The sequence below is a fragment of the Emys orbicularis genome, chromosome 3, assembly GCF_028017835.1.
Source record: "Emys orbicularis isolate rEmyOrb1 chromosome 3, rEmyOrb1.hap1, whole genome shotgun sequence".
NCBI lineage: Eukaryota > Metazoa > Chordata > Testudines > Emydidae > Emys > Emys orbicularis.
In genome coordinates this window covers 181,416,026-181,432,463 of record NC_088685.1, presented here as the reverse complement: position 1 = coordinate 181,432,463, position 16,438 = coordinate 181,416,026, and positions in this window count along the sequence as shown.

Sequence of the window (16,438 nt, the reverse complement as noted above, 5' to 3'; positions counted from 1 at the left end):
CTTAGCATCTCCCCCTTTCAAGTAGGGATAACAATCTGCTCCTACCTACCTCATTGTGGGCGGAGGATGGGGATTCATTGGAGAGTGTTGCTAGGAGCACTGCATAATATGAAATGTCCTATCATGTTTTTTCAGATTATGATGGAATAGAATAGCTGAAATATTCTATTTTATTTGTATTTTATTATTTTGAAATTGTTAAGTGCAGCAGGCTCCAGGAAGGTGTGTAAAGTGGTGGGATGTCAGGAGCTGGGATGCCCTGTCACCCCCGCATTAGGGCAGTGTTCTGCACCCCCTGCTGCTGGCTGAATTTCTCCGTCCCTTGGCAATAAGACAGACGCTTGTTTTCACAGCCAGTCGATCGCCCAGTGTCATCACCCTGCCTGCTGACTGGGCAGGGTAACTCCTCAGGTCATCACCCACTCCAGCCGGCCTTGGGCTTGGAGAGTGAGGAGGAGGGCGAGGGACAGCTGGCAACCCTGAACAGCCACCATCCATCTCTCCATTACCTAGAGCAAGTGAGTGGCATTAGGGTTCCTCTGTGGCGTCCCCTGTCTGTCTGGGGAGAGGCAGAAAGAGGAGGAGAGAATCTCTCCCAAAGGAGATTGGATTTGCAATCCATGGGAGCAGATCATGCAATGAACTCCTGCCAGTGTGTGTAGATTGCATTCCCTGCACCCCTGTGCGGGGAGAAGGAGCTGCTCTGGCTGGGGCAGGGATGGGGAGGGACCAAAAAGGCTGGTTAGTGAGAGGCTGCCTTGACCCCAGACTCACGCCTGCTCCCCGCTCGGTTCCAGGCTGTCCAGGCTCCTGAGGAGGTTCAGGAAGAAGGCTCTGCAGGTGGCCCCAGAGCCCGAGGGAAGCAGCAGCCATCTTCCCCAGGAGCAGAGCGGCCTCTCCGTCCCTGCTGGCGGGGAAGGAGCTCCCGGCCGAGCGAGGAGGTGGAAGTGCCCAGCCTTCTGGCAGAGGAAAGCCGCTCCCGGCGCAGGCGCTGAGGTGAGAGAGCCACCGGCCAGGCCGAAATGGAGCTGGCCCAGGATGCGGCTGGGCAGGCAGGACCCAGCCCAGAACGGGAGCCAGGCAGGGTGGCTCTGGGGCTTGTTGTATGGGAAGCACTGGCCCCAAGATCCCAGCCCTGATTCCCAGCAGGAGGCATCGCCCTGCTCGGTCCCTGAGGACCTTCCATCCTCCCCAGGGCAGGAGGTGGAGGATCCCTGTCGCAGCACCAGCAGCTCGGCCCGCTCCCCAGGGGACAGCAGCAGCACCTGGGACTCAGGCAGTAGTGAGGCCGATGGGCGCTGCTGCTTTGTTCTAGGTGAGGAGCCAGGCTGGGCTCAGGGAGAGGTGAGGAGGGGGCTGTGAACACCCTGGGCCATGCACTCGACCAGTGCTATGGGTGCGGGTCCCCAGCCCAGGTGTCTGGCCTGAGCCACGTGAACCCCACTGACACTAGATGCTGCGATCCTGTGGCTTAGCATTAGTGTCTGGGATGACTTGGGGCAAGATCTCAACCTCCCCGCAACCCACTTCACTGCTGCCAGAATCCCTCCTGCCCCCCCTGCAAGAGTCCCCTCCCTGCCCCACCTGGGTGGGGCTGGAGGAGAAGGTTCTGAGAACTTGAGCTGTGGTTTGGAGGTGGATCAGCTGTCAAGGGCACTGAGTGGAGGTGGCAGGAGCTCACCCTATAAGGAGGGGGTGTTACCAGATGTGCCCATTACTTTGGGGTATGCTCATTTATTCGGGTTACTCTTCTGGGGAAGGGGGTTCTGTAATTCTATCAATGTACTGCTTGTGTCACTTGTCTTTTCATATGAAGCTCTACTTCTCCCTTCTGCAAGTCCCCTCCCAGTGGAGCTATCCTGCAGGACTTAGGCTCCCTAGGGCTGGGTTACTCCAGCCCCAGAACCGGATGAACACCCACACATACATTAACAGAGCAAGTGTGAGCGGACCGGGTCAATCAGCACTGTCAAGCTGACCTCTTATATGTCTCTGGACTCACTGGGCTGGATGAAGCAGCACTTTCAAGCTACCTCTCCTTATATGCCCCTGGGCTCCATGGACTGGGTCAAGCAGCACTTTCAAACTGTTACCCTTATGCGTCCCAGATTCAGCACGTCCCTATCCCCACTCCCCCAACACAATTGTACTGGCAGTAACCTACTTGATGAGCAAACCCCACAGTATTTTGGGCGCTGCAGGGATCTTTAGCTTAGGTAAAAGAAGCGTTGCTGTAGAGTGAATGGGGGAAGCTACAAACACAAAAGAGTAAAGTTCAGCAAGAGAGAGAGAAGGAACCTAGTTATCCATAAAAGTTATTTATTGAATAATAGTGATAACTACACAAGGAGGGCTAAACCAACATAACATACATTCTTAAAGGTTAGTTCTGTGGCACCTTTAAGACTAACAGATGTATTGGAGCATAAGCTTTCGTGAGTGAATGCCCACTTCGTCGGATGCATCCGACGAAGTGGGCATTCACTCACGAAAGCTTATGCTCCAATACATCTGTTAGTCTTAAAGGTGCCACAGGACTCTCTGTTGCTTTTTACAGATCCAGACCAACACGGCTAGCCCTCTGATATTTATTAAAGGTTAATACGTAAGGTAGAAAGGAAAACAGAGAGAGAAAAAGGGGGGATCTCACCCACTCCATGAGGCTTGAACTGGTCGGGGTTCCCAGGTCATGGTGGTAGCGGAGGGTACTGAATGCTGGAGACAGGCAGAGCCCCCAGCACGGTCAGTCAGGAGAAGATGGAGTTCCAATGGAACTGATGCATAGTTTGGATCTAAGCATCAGAACCCTGACTAGAGGGTGAGTAGGGATTTTTGTAGAGAAATTACAATTGTTCAAGGGAGAACACTAGATTTGTTTATAGGTAAACTGATGACTCAAGGGTTTTCTTTAGACTAGACAATAGGAGCTGATGACTCTTGGCTATGGGTGGTGTTTTCTTCCAGGGAGCTCACAATGCAACTAGGCTGCTTCAGTATTTGGATATCAATTAAGGATTCATTACTAGAATTGGTCTGATAATTGCTGAGCCGGGTGTGTGCAGCTATAGGTTCATTAGCATCTGGAGCAGAGATTCCCATGATGCAATGCTTCCCTGCTTTTTCTGGTCCCAGAGTTCAGTGTGGTTCTCTGTTCTCCATTCTGTATGTAAATTGAGATGTCTTCCTGTCTCATCTTTCATGCAGATGAGGCTAGGGGAGTTGTCTCTGCTCTCCATTCTGTATGCTAATGGAGATGTCTTAATCTTGTCACCCTTGTCAGGAGGGGTCTAGGTGTGTCTCCCAATGCCCTTCACTGCTCTCTGCAAGCTTTTCCTCTGATGGGTTTTAGTTTAAGCGGGGGGGGGGGGGGAGGGGAGGGAGTGTCTTTCATGAGTCAGGCTGGATACTGCACCCTGGTTCCCCAAGAACACAGAGGTATCTGGTATCAGGGGGTTGGCACTGGAGGTTACTAGAAAGGACAACAAGACTCCATTCTGGGGCTCAGGAGGTGAATCCATCCCTCAGTGGTGGGCAGGTGCTGTGTGGAAATGCTGCTGGTTCCAGGTGCCCTTAATTCCCCCTGATTCCTCGGGGCGTTTGAGTCTCTGACAGGTTCTCGTTCCCTTGCAGCAGGAGGACGTCACGGCCAAAGTGATGCACCAGCTCCGCATCATCCGGCACTTGCGCCAGGTGCCTGAGACACTGCAGGGGCTGTGCCTCTGAGGCCACCAGCAACTCCCGCTCCCTGCTGCAGGTACTGCTCTGGCTCACTGTAAATGGGAAGCTAGTGGAAGGGGAAATGGAGCCCCCTGGCACTCACTAAAAGGGAAAGTGGTGGATTCTCCATCTCTTGATGTCATTGAATGAAGACTAGATGCCTTTCTGGAATGTGTGTGCCCAAAAAGTAACTGGTGTGCTATACAGGAAGCCTATGATATGTAGGGGGTTAGATTAGATGCTCTAAAGGTCTCTTCTGGCCATAAAGTCTACCAATTATGGAAAAACTGAGTGTAGGATTAGGAGCAGCCTCTGATGTTTTACTGTCTAGCCGGCTTGCTTCCTAGAATGAACACACATTGAGTGGGGTGATCCACAGAGAGTAGCTCAAACCTTCAAAGTGTCTGGTCAGCGGCAGAGCCTTAGGACTTCAGGGGAGGGGGTGTGTGGCAGTGACATCACAAAGGCCTTTTGCAGGACCTCAGCCTATTGGTCAAAGGTGGTGGGGAGGTGGTGACCTCACAGAGAGATGCTGACATGAGCCAGGCAGGATAGGGGCGCAGGGCCAGGGAAACCTCAGAGACCCCTGTGGCTTTGCTTCAGGAAGTCTCCTTCTCGAGGTCTCTCTTTGAGGACTGAGAGAGTATTAGGGTTCACGTACGTGAGTGCTAGGAGGAGCCTCTTTTGAGCTTTCTCCTTTCCTTTTACTGATTTTACTAGAAAACAGACATCCCTGTTTAGAAGGTAAGAGCCTCCGAGAGGTTTTGGAACCTGTTCAGTCTGAACCATCTGGTGCCAGCTGAATTCTAGGCATGGAAAACAGTAGTTTGTGGTGGCAGAATTTTATTCCCCACCTGGTATTTTGTCCCGTAGAATCACTGGGGACATTAGGGTTTGTCTCTTTTGTTTTACCTTTTCCTCCATCCCTCCTTCCTTTCTCTTCATCTCTTACTTCTTTTGTCCTTTCTCCTGTTCCCTTCCCACCACCAGGAGGTGTGTGTGTGTGTGTGTGTGTTGCTGGGGGTGCTCTGCATCTCCCATTGTGGGAGGTCCATCCAAAAATTTGGGGTTGAAATAGTGCTTGGACCCCACTGACACTAGATGCTGCCACTTTGGTCATTGATGCTGCAGTTGGGTGGCGGGTGGGGAAGGCACCTCCTAGGGAGTCCAGGACAGTGTGTGTGGGTCTCTTCGCTATGAAATGCTGAAGGAGTTGGTGGGTGAAGGCATCACTGAGAGGGGGGAGTGTGGGCCCAATCTGCCCTGGGTCCCGGAGGTGAGAAGGGGACACATTGCCCCCACCATGCCCCTGTCCTTTCCCCAAGTGGCATCAGGTGTCACCCTGTCCCCTTCTCTCCCTGGTGCAGGGACCCCCAGGGACTCAGAGGAGGAGGAATGGGTAGATGTGGCCACAGAGGAGGCTGCTCTCAAAAACATCCGAGAGCAGCTCCAGGGCTGAGAAAAGGTACAAAGGTTCCCCAGCTGTGCTGGAACGGAGATTGTCCTGCCCCTTTCCAGCACCCTGACCCCCTGCAGAGGGTCTTGTCTCTGATGATCCACCCAGCCCTAATGAGGACCTTTCTCTACCATGATCTGGGAGCCCCAAGATGGGGGTATTTGTCACACACCAGCTGGGTCTCCTCCCCCCACAGGTACTGTCCCAGGTCCTGACCCTGCTTGTGTAGGAGTTGTGGGTGATTTGGACAATGGGCAGGTCCCCACTATCCCCCATTCAGGCCTGAGTCCTGCAGCTGGTGTGGGTGGGGCAGGGAGGTCCCTGGCTAATTGACTCTCTCTCCCCTAACCCCACTCCTGGTGGGTGCAGGATGAGGCTTAGCAGCTCATGTTCCTGCACGCCATCCACCTGAGTGTCTCCCTGCACAGCAGAGAGGGCAGGACACATTGGAGCCGTACTGCTGCAAGGCGGCTGTGGTGGAGAGGATTGTGGTGAGTGAGACGCGGTGCCCAGCAGCTGGAGGGAGGACAGAGACATGGGAGGGGCAGGGGTCTCCCCGGACCAATGGATGGGGGATGGCTGGTGCTGGAGGGGCAGCTGAGGTCAGGGATTGCTGGGGCTGAAGATTGGGGAGGAGAGACGGGAGAAATTCTGAGATTGGTCACTAGTGGGCAGGAATCGGAGGAGCGGGAGGCAGGTGGGGGGATCCTGCTGGCTGTGTGGGGTGCTGCCTGTGTAATCTCCTCACTGGGAAGTGTCAGTGAGGCCCGAATCTCACACGCTCCTTTGTCTCCTTTGGGTCTCACAGGAGCTCATTGAGGCGCTGCCTGATAACTCTCCACCCAGCGGCGTCCTCGCTAACTCCCTGATTGCTGTGGGCAACCTCAGGTACCGAGACCCTCCCGCCCGGTTCCCCTAACCCCGGTGCTGCTCAGACCCAGGGCTGGGAGTCACTGCCCCTCCCAATCCCAGCTCACCTCCCAAGGGTGACACCTGTAGCAGAGGTGGTGGGAAGGTTCACTCTCTCCTGGCTGGGCTGTTCTTTTCACTCCAGTAACATTGCAATGGCTTTGGGGAGAGGCTCACTCCCAGGATCAGATACAGGAGGGGCAGCAGGGTCCAGGGAACAGGCGCTATTCCTGCCCTGCCACTGTCTGTCTGGGAAACCTTGGCCTTGTCATTGGTGCCTCAGTTTCCATTTTCGCCAGCCTCTGCCTAGTTCCCTGCAGCTTCGCGGCCGTGTTGGTGCCAGTCCCACCCTCGCACTGCACAGTCTAATACCGGCTCCTCTCTCTTCCAGCACCATGACACCTGCCCTTGAGCCAGAGCTAGAGACCCACCTCCTTCGAGCTGCCCTGCATGCCGTCTTCATCCTGGGCACGCAGAAGGACACCACCCAAGTCCAGGTAGATCATGCTAAAGTCATGGATTGAAGAGCCAGCTGTCATCCTGCCATGAATCCTGGCTAATTGCCAGCAGTGGGATGTGAATGCGAGAGGCCAGGATATGTTTTTGGGGGTCTCACCAGTGCTTCCCAGGGACCCCTCTTCCCATCCCGTGGCAGGTGTAGCCCCACTTTCCCTAACTCTGACCCATGGCTCTCCCTTGCTTTGCAGGATCTGCATAGGGTCTTGTCACACCTTGTGGATGCCATGCTGGGGAACCTGCTGGCAGAGTCCCCAGACACCGACAGGCTCCACTGCATCTTGGAGGTGAGCCCGATGAGAGGGGTGGGGGCAATTTTTCCTTCACTCTTAGATCCATTTTCCAGTCTGTCCTCCTAGCTGGGTCCCCAGTAGCCCGTCCTCGGTCAGGGCAGTCAGTGCAATGCAGTGTCAGGCCTTTCCTCCTTGAAGGTCAGGGGAAGGAGCTGGGACTTCAAGCCAGAGCTCTGGCTGTTTCTGTTGAGCACTAACCACAGGGCCCCTGGCTGGCTTGGGGAGTGAGAGTCTGAACCCCTCCTGTGAGATCCAGAAGATGGTCCTCAGAGAAGAGTCACAGGCTCCTTCCTAGAGAAACAGAAGGACCCCAGAGAATCAGCCCTTCTCTCTGACGGGCCCTGAAATTCCTGGCGGGATTGTGCTGACACTCAGTCCCTTCACCCAACCAAGGACTCGAGAGGCAGGGAGGGGTGGGGATCTGTCTCCTTCCTGGTGAGCTGTTCAGGAATCAGGCGTTCAGGGAGGATGGGACCAGCCCCGACACCGAACATTATTCCAGTCTACAGAGACAACGACAAGTTGTGACCTGCAGGATACAAGCATCGTCCTGGGGGCAACAATCCCCTTCTAAAGCTCTGCAATCAACGAATCAGATATGCCACCCTGCGCACAATGTCTCAGCCCCCTGGAGATTGGGGGGAGGGGGGGGTACATTTGCACAACACGTGCACCTGCCCATTGATCCTGAGCTGCCTCCTTTCCCCGCAGCACATAACTACTGGATGGTGTCCAGGGTGTCGCAGGAGAGAGCCAAGGCCATTAGGAGCAGCACAGCATGGCCCTGCTCCGACTCACCATCACCCTCCCTGAGTTTGACGTAAGTGACCTCTGACCCCAGCTTCCTGACTCCAGGCGTAGGCGGGCTGTCTCCAACTGGCTGTAAGATCTGCTGCTGAAGGGGCTGTGGGTTAGTGTTCCTCTTGGGGAGGCAGAGGCAGAGCAGAGCTTGGCTGGAGTCAAGTTCTTCGTGTCCTGGTTAAGTGGTGACTGGGCTTTTAAGGGGACCATGCTCCAGGTTCATGCCTTCCTGTCATCCTGGAGCAGCTGGGGAAGCAAGTCCTCATGGAGGGCCCTGCCCATATCTCTGTTCTCCAGGCTCCCTTGGGGGCAGAGGAAATTAAGGGTCTAGCTCTAGCTTCTATCCTCTAGCATCTCCTGCAGAGGGGCTGAGGGGAAAAAGAGAGTCCTGGCCCACGGGGGACTGGGAGCTGGCAGGAAAATGCTGATGGAGTCCCCTCTCCCTCTCCCTTCCATTAGAACTCAGCAGAATTCCCCAGGATGGGTCACCACGTGGCACAGCTGGCTCTGTTGATCAGTGACCCAGCCAAGGACATCAGCCGGCAGGCCAGGGAGGGGGTTTACCGGCTCTACCAGCTGCTGCTGCTGCACCAGAGGGGTAAGGAACCCAGCTGGGAAATGGCACCCGATAGTAGAGTGAGACTGGGACCCCAGCCAATTTCTCTCAGACTGACCCCGGCTGGGGGATGAGTCTCTGTCTGTCTCTTTCTCTGTTCTATATCCCTCCCCTGCAATTCTGTTGGGCCAGGCACGCAGCGAGCACTCTGCCCACTGTGCAGCCACCAATGGGATTGGAAGGACACAAGCACTGCAACCAGAATGACAAATGTGTGTGTGTGTCTCTCTTTCCCAGGGCTGAGCATCCATGAGGCCGAAGACCTGTGGTGCTGGGACTGGCACCAGGAGAGCAGGCTCCTGGGCTACAGGAACACAGCCAGAGTGGGGGAGGTAAGGACACTCTGCCAGGGCATGAGACAGCTCAGGGAGTGGGGGTGGCTGGGTCCCCTGCAGTGGCTGCCTCCTGGAGCCACTAGATGGAGATGCCGTTCTAGCCCCAGGAGTTGGAGCCTGGCTCTGGGCAATCTGCTAATGCCTCGCATCCTGTTGGTTTTAGGTCTTGGAAAGTTCTTCTCGGAAGGGCAGAGAAGATTCTTCCTCCGGACGGCAGTGCAGGCCATCCACAACCCCCTGCTACATGTCAAGCAGGCTGGGCTGGTCCTGGCCTACTCCCTCCTGGGGGAAGCCCAAGAGCTGATGGGGGACAAGGTAAGCAGCTGCATCAGGAGATTGGGGCTGTGCCCAGGCCTCATACCCATCCTATCGCCATTCGCTGGCCTGGCAGCAAGGAGCCTGGTGGGGAATGAGAGTGAGAGCAGGTGCTACTGGGAAGGGAGATGAATTCAACTCCATGAGCAGGAGGGAACCAGCTTGTCCATGGTGCAGCTCCAACACAGCTCTTTAGCAAGGCTAATTAATGACCAGCATTAACTCATCATGGACTTATGTTCTTAGGGAACGGTGCGTTCGCTCTCGGGAAGAGTAGACAAGTCCCCTAAGTGCCCTCTGCGAGCCTCTCCTGTCCCAGAGGGCCTCACCTAGTTCCCAGTGGCCTAGTGTCCATGTCAACCAAGCCACCACCTATGGAGAACAGCAGAATTCAGTCAGCAGGGGCTGCTGATCTGCCCCATTCACCAGGGCTGCCATCCTGTGGCTTCAGCATTAGTGTCTGGGATGACTTGGGGTAAGATCTCCACCTCCCCGCAACCCATTTCATTGCTGACAGAATCCCTCCTGACCCTCCTGCTAGAGCCCCCTCCCTGTCCAACCTGGGTGGGGCTGGAGGAGAGGGTTCTGAGAACTCGAGCTGTGGTTTGGAGGTGGAACAGTTGTCAAGGGCACTGAGGGGGAGGTGGCAGGAGCTCACCCTACAAAGAGGGGGGTTGGCACTGGAGGTTACTAGAAAGGACAACAAGACTCCATTCTGGGGGTCAGGCAGTGAATCCATCCCTCTGAGGTGGGCAGGTGCTGGGTGGAAATGCTGTTGGTTCCAGGTGCCCTTTTTCCCCCTGATTCCTCGGGGCGTTTGAGTCTCTGACAGGTTCTCGTTCCCTTGCAGCAGGAGGACGTCACGGCCAAAGTGATGCACCAGCTCCGCATCATCCGGCACTTGCGCCAGGTGCCTGAGACACTGCAGGGGCTGTGCCTCTGAGGCCACCAGCAACTCCCGCTCTCTGCTGCAGGTACTGCTCTGGCTCACTGTAAATGGGGAGCTAGTAGAAGGGGAAATGGAGCCCCCTGACACTCACTAAAAGGGGAAGTGGTGGATTCTCCATCTCTTGATGTCATTGAATGAAGACTAGATGCCTTTCTGGAATGTGTTTTCCAAAAAAGTAACTGTTGTGCTATACAGGAAGCCCATGATATGCAGGGGGTTAGATTAGATGCTCTAATGGTCTCTTCTGGCCATAAAGTCTACTAATTTTGGAAAAACTGAGTGTAGCATTGGGAGCAGCCTCTGATGTTTTACTGTCTAGCCGGCTTGCTTCCTAGAATGAACACACATTGAGTGGGGTGATCCACAGGGAGTAGCTCAAACCTTCAAAGTGTCTGGCCAGGGGCAGGACATTAGCACTTCAGGGAATGGTTGGGTGTGGCAGTGACATCACAAAGGCCTTTTGCAGGACCTCAGCCTATTGGTCAAAGGTGGTGGGGAGGTGGTGACCTCACAGAGAGATGCTGACATGAGCCAGGCAGGATAGGGGCGAAGGGCCAGGGAAACCTCAGTGACCCCTGTGGTTTTGCTTCAGCAAGTCTCCTTCTCGAGGTCTGTGTGGGGGTGCTGCCTGTGTAATCTCCTCACTGGGAAGTGTCAGTGAGGCCCGAATCTCACACGCTCCTTTGTCTCCTTTGGGTCTCACAGGAGCTCATTGAGGCGCTGCCTGATAACTCTCCACCCAGCGGCGTCCTCGTTAACTCCCTGATTGCTGTGGGCAACCTCAGGTACCGAGACCCTCCCGTCCGGTTCCCCTAACCCCGGTGCTGCTCAGACCCAGGGCTGGGAGTCACTGCCCCTCCCAATCCCAGCTCACCTCCCAAGGGTGACACCTGTAGCAGAGGTGGTGGGAAGGTTCACTCTCTCTTGGCTGGGCTGTTCTTTTCACTCCAGTAACATTGCAATGGCTTTGGGGAGAGGCTCACTCCCAGGATCAGATACAGGAGGGGCAGCAGGGTCCAGGGAACAGGCGCTATTCCTGCCCTGCCACTGTCTGTCTGGGAAACCTTGGCCTTGTCATTGGTGCCTCAGTTTCCATTTTCGCCAGCCTCTGCCTAGTTCCCTGCAGCTTCGCGGCCGTGTTGGTGCCAGTCCCACCCTCGCACTGCACAGTCTAATACCGGCTCCTCTCTCTTCCAGCACCATGACACCTGCCCTTGAGCCAGAGCTAGAGACCCACCTCCTTCGAGCTGCCCTGCATGCCGTCTTCATCCTGGGCACGCAGAAGGACACCACCCAAGTCCAGGTAGATCATGCTAAAGTCATGGATTGAAGAGCCAGCTGTCATCCTGCCATGAATCCTGGCTAATTGCCAGCAGTGGGATGTGAATGCGAGAGGCCAGGATATGTTTTTGGGGGTCTCACCAGTGCTTCCCAGGGACCCCTCTTCCCATCCCATGGCAGGTGTAGCCCCACTTTCCCTAACTCTGACCCATGGCTCTCCCTTGCTTTGCAGGATCTGCATAGGGTCATGTCACACCTTGTGGATGCCATGCTGGGGAACCTGCTGGCAGAGTCCCCAGACACCGACAGGCTCCACTGCATCTTGGAGGTGAGCCCGATGAGAGGGGTGGGGGCAATTTTTCCTTCACTCTTAGATCCATTTTCCAGTCTGTCCTCCTAGCTGGGTCCCCAGTAGCCCGTCCTCGGTCAGGGCAGTCAGTGCAATGCAGTGTCAGGCCTTTCCTCCTTGAAGGTCAGGGGAAGGAGCTGGGACTTCAAGCCAGAGCTCTGGCTGTTTCTGTTGAGCACTAACCACAGGGCCCCTGGCTGGCTTGGGGAGTGAGAGTCTGAACCCCTCCTGTGAGATCCAGAAGATGGTCCTCAGAGAAGAGTCACAGGCTCCTTCCTAGAGAAACAGAAGGACCCCAGAGAATCAGCCCTTCTCTCTGACGGGCCCTGAAATTCCTGGCGGGATTGTGCTGACACTCAGTCCCTTCACCCAACCAAGGACTCGAGAGGCAGGGAGGGGTGGGGATCTGTCTCCTTCCTGGTGAGCTGTTCAGGAATCAGGCGTTCAGGGAGGATGGGACCAGCCCCGACACCGAACATTATTCCAGTCTACAGAGACAACGACAAGTTGTGACCTGCAGGATACAAGCATCGTCCTGGGGGCAACAATCCCCTTCTAAAGCTCTGCAATCAACGAATCAGATATGCCACCCTGCGCACAATGTCGCAGCCCCCTGGAGATTGGGGGGGGGGGTTCATTTGCACAACACGTGCACTTGCCCATTGATCCTGAGCTGCCTCCTTTCCCCGCAGCACATAACTACTGGATGGTGTCCAGGGTGTCGCAGGAGAGAGCCAAGGCCATTAGGAGCAGCACGGCCCTGCTCCGACTCACCATCACCCTCCCTGAGTTTGACGTAAGTGACCTCTGACCCCAGCTTCCTGACTCCAGGCGTAGGCGGGCTGTCTCCAACTGGCTGTAAGATCTGCTGCTGAAGGGGCTGTGGGTTAGTGTTCCTCTTGGGGAGGCAGAGGCAGAGCAGACCTTGGCTGGAGTCAAGTTCTTCGTGTCCTGGTTAAGTGGTGACTGGGCTTTTAAGGGGACCATGCTCCAGGTTCATGCCTTCCTGTCATCCTGGAGCAGCTGGGGAAGCAAGTCCTCATGGAGGGCCCTGCCCATATCTCTGTTCTCCAGGCTCCCTTGGGGGCAGAGGAAATTAAGGGTCTAGCTCTAGCTTCTATCCTCTAGCATCTCCTGCAGAGGGGCTGAGGGGAAAAAGAGAGTCCTGGCGCACGGGGGACTGGGAGCTGGCAGGAAAATGCTGATGGAGTCCCCTCTCCCTCTCCCTTCCATTAGAACTCAGCAGAATTCCCCAGGATGGGTCACCAGGTGGCACAGCTGGCTCTGTTGATCAGTGACCCAGCCAAGGACATCAGCCGGCAGGCCAGGGAGGGGGTTTACCGGCTCTACCAGCTGCTGCTGCTGCACCAGAGGGGTAAGGAACCCAGCTGGGAAATGGCACCCGATAGTAGAGTGAGACTGGGACCCCAGCCAATTTCTCTCAGACTGACCCCGGCTGGGGGATGAGTCTCTGTCTGTCTCTTTCTCTGTTCTATATCCCTCCCCTGCAATTCTGTTGGGCCAGGCACGCAGCGAGCACTCTGCCCACTGTGCAGCCACCAATGGGATTGGAAGGACACAAGCACTGCAACCAGAATGACAAATGTGTGTGTGTCTCTCTTTCCCAGGGCTGAGCATCCATGAGGCCGAAGACCTGTGGTGCTGGGACTGGCAGCAGGAGAGCAGGCTCCTGGGCTACAGGAACACAGCCAGAGTGGGGGAGGTAAGGACACTCTGCCAGGGCATGAGACAGCTCAGGGAGTGGGGGTGGCTGGGTCCCCTGCAGTGGCTGCCTCCTGGAGCCACTAGATGGAGATGCCGTTCTAGCCCCAGGAGTTGGAGCCTGGCTCTGGGCAATCTGCTAATGCCTCGCATCCTGTTGGTTTTAGGTCTTGGAAAGTTCTTCTCGGAAGGGCAGAGAAGATTCTTCCTCCGGACGGCAGTGCAGGCCATCCACAACCCCCTGCTACATGTCAAGCAGGCTGGGCTGGTCCTGGCCTACTCCCTCCTGGGGGAAGCCCAAGAGCTGATGGGGGACAAGGTAAGCAGCTGCATCAGGAGATTGGGGCTGTGCCCAGGCCTCATACCCATCCTATCGCCATTCGCTGGCCTGGCAGCAAGGAGCCTGGTGGGGAATGAGAGTGAGAGCAGGTGCTACTGGGAAGGGAGATGAATTCAACTCCATGAGCAGGAGGGAACCAGCTTGTCCATGGTGCAGCTCCAACACAGCTCTTTAGCAAGGCTAATTAATGACCAGCATTAACTCATCATGGACTTATGTTCTTAGGGAACGGTGCGTTCGCTCTCGGGAAGAGTAGACAAGTCCCCTAAGTGCCCTCTGCGAGCCTCTCCTGTCCCAGAGGGCCTCACCTAGTTCCCAGTGGCCTAGTGTCCATGTCAACCAAGCCACCACCTATGGAGAACAGCAGAATTCAGTCAGCAGGGGCTGCTGATCTGCCCCATTCACCAGGGCTGCCATCCTGTGGCTTCAGCATTAGTGTCTGGGATGACTTGGGGTAAGATCTCCACCTCCCCGCAACCCATTTCATTGCTGACAGAATCCCTCCTGACCCTCCTGCTAGAGCCCCCTCCCTGTCCAACCTGGGTGGGGCTGGAGGAGAGGGTTCTGAGAACTCGAGCTGTGGTTTGGAGGTGGAACAGTTGTCAAGGGCACTGAGGGGGAGGTGGCAGGAGCTCACCCTACAAAGAGGGGGGTTGGCACTGGAGGTTACTAGAAAGGACAACAAGACTCCATTCTGGGGGTCAGGCGGTGAATCCATCCCTCTGAGGTGGGCAGGTGCTGGGTGGAAATGCTGTTGGTTCCAGGTGCCCTTTTTCCCCCTGATTCCTCGGGGCGTTTGAGTCTCTGACAGGTTCTCGTTCCCTTGCAGCAGGAGGACGTCACGGCCAAAGTGATGCACCAGCTCCGCATCATCCGGCACTTGCGCCAGGTGCCTGAGACACTGCAGGGGCTGTGCCTCTGAGGCCACCAGCAACTCCCGCTCCCTGCTGCAGGTACTGCTCTGGCTCACTGTAAATGGGGAGCTAGTAGAAGGGGAAATGGAGCCCCCTGACACTCACTAAAAGGGGAAGTGGTGGATTCTCCATCTCTTGATGTCATTGAATGAAGACTAGATGCCTTTCTGGAATGTGTTTTCCAAAAAAGTAACTGTTGTGCTATACAGGAAGCCCATGATATGCAGGGGGTTAGATTAGATGCTCTAATGGTCTCTTCTGGCCATAAAGTCTACTAATTTTGGAAAAACTGAGTGTAGCATTGGGAGCAGCCTCTGATGTTTTACTGTCTAGCCGGCTTGCTTCCTAGAATGAACACACATTGAGTGGGGTGATCCACAGGGAGTAGCTCAAACCTTCAAAGTGTCTGGCCAGGGGCAGGACATTAGCACTTCAGGGAATGGGTGGGTGTGGCAGTGACATCACAAAGGCCTTTTGCAGGACCTCAGCCTATTGGTCAAAGGTGGTGGGGAGGTGGTGACCTCACAGAGAGATGCTGACATGAGCCAGGCAGGATAGGGGCGCAGGGCCAGGGAAACCTCAGTGACCCCTGTGGTTTTGCTTCAGCAAGTCTCCTTCTCGAGGTCTGTGTGGGGGTGCTGCCTGTGTAATCTCCTCACTGGGAAGTGTCAGTGAGGCCCGAATCTCACACGCTCCTTTGTCTCCTTTGGGTCTCACAGGAGCTCATTGAGGCGCTGCCTGATAACTCTCCACCCAGCGGCGTCCTCGCTAACTCCCTGATTGCTGTGGGCAACCTCAGGTACCGAGACCCTCCCGCCCGGTTCCCCTAACCCCGGTGCTGCTCAGACCCAGGGCTGGGAGTCACTGCCCCTCCCAATCCCAGCTCACCTCCCAAGGGTGACACCTGTAGCAGAGGTGGTGGGAAGGTTCACTCTCTCCTGGCTGGGCTGTTCTTTTCACTCCAGTAACATTGCAATGGCTTTGGGGAGAGGCTCACTCCCAGGATCAGATACAGGAGGGGCAGCAGGGTCCAGGGAACAGGCGCTATTCCTGCCCTGCCACTGTCTGTCTGGGAAACCTTGGCCTTGTCATTGGTGCCTCCGTTTCCATTTTTGCCAGCCTCTGCCTAGTTCCCTGCAGCTTCGCGGCCGTGTTGGTGCCAGTCCCACCCTCGCACTGCACAGTCTAATACCGGCTCCTCTCTCTTCCAGCACCATGACACCTGCCCTTGAGCCAGAGCTAGAGACCCACCTCCTTCGAGCTGCCCTGCATGCCGTCTTCATCCTGGGCACGCAGAAGGACACCACCCAAGTCCAGGTAGATCATGCTAAAGTCATGGATTGAAGAGCCAGCTGTCATCCTGCCATGAATCCTGGCTAATTGCCAGCAGTGGGATGTGAATGCGAGAGGCCAGGATATGTTTTTGGGGGTCTCACCAGTGCTTCCCAGGGACCCCTCTTCCCATCCCGTGGCAGGTGTAGCCCCACTTTCCCTAACTCTGACCCATGGCTCTCCCTTGCTTTGCAGGATCTGCATAGGGTCTTGTCACACCTTGTGGATGCCATGCTGGGGAACCTGCTGGCAGAGTCCCCAGACACCGACAGGCTCCACTGCATCTTGGAGGTGAGCCCGATGAGAGGGGTGGGGGCAATTTTTCCTTCACTCTTAGATCCATTTTCCAGTCTGTCCTCCTAGCTGGGTCCCCAGTAGCCCGTCCTCGGTCAGGGCAGTCAGTGCAATGCAGTGTCAGGCCTTTCCTCCTTGAAGGTCAGGGGAAGGAGCTGGGACTTCAAGCCAGAGCTCTGGCTGTTTCTGTTGAGCACTAACCACAGGGCCCCTGGCTGGCTTGGGGAGTGAGAGTCTGAACCCCTCCTGTGAGATCCAGAAGATGGTCCTCAGAGAAGAGTCACAGGCTCCTTCCTAGA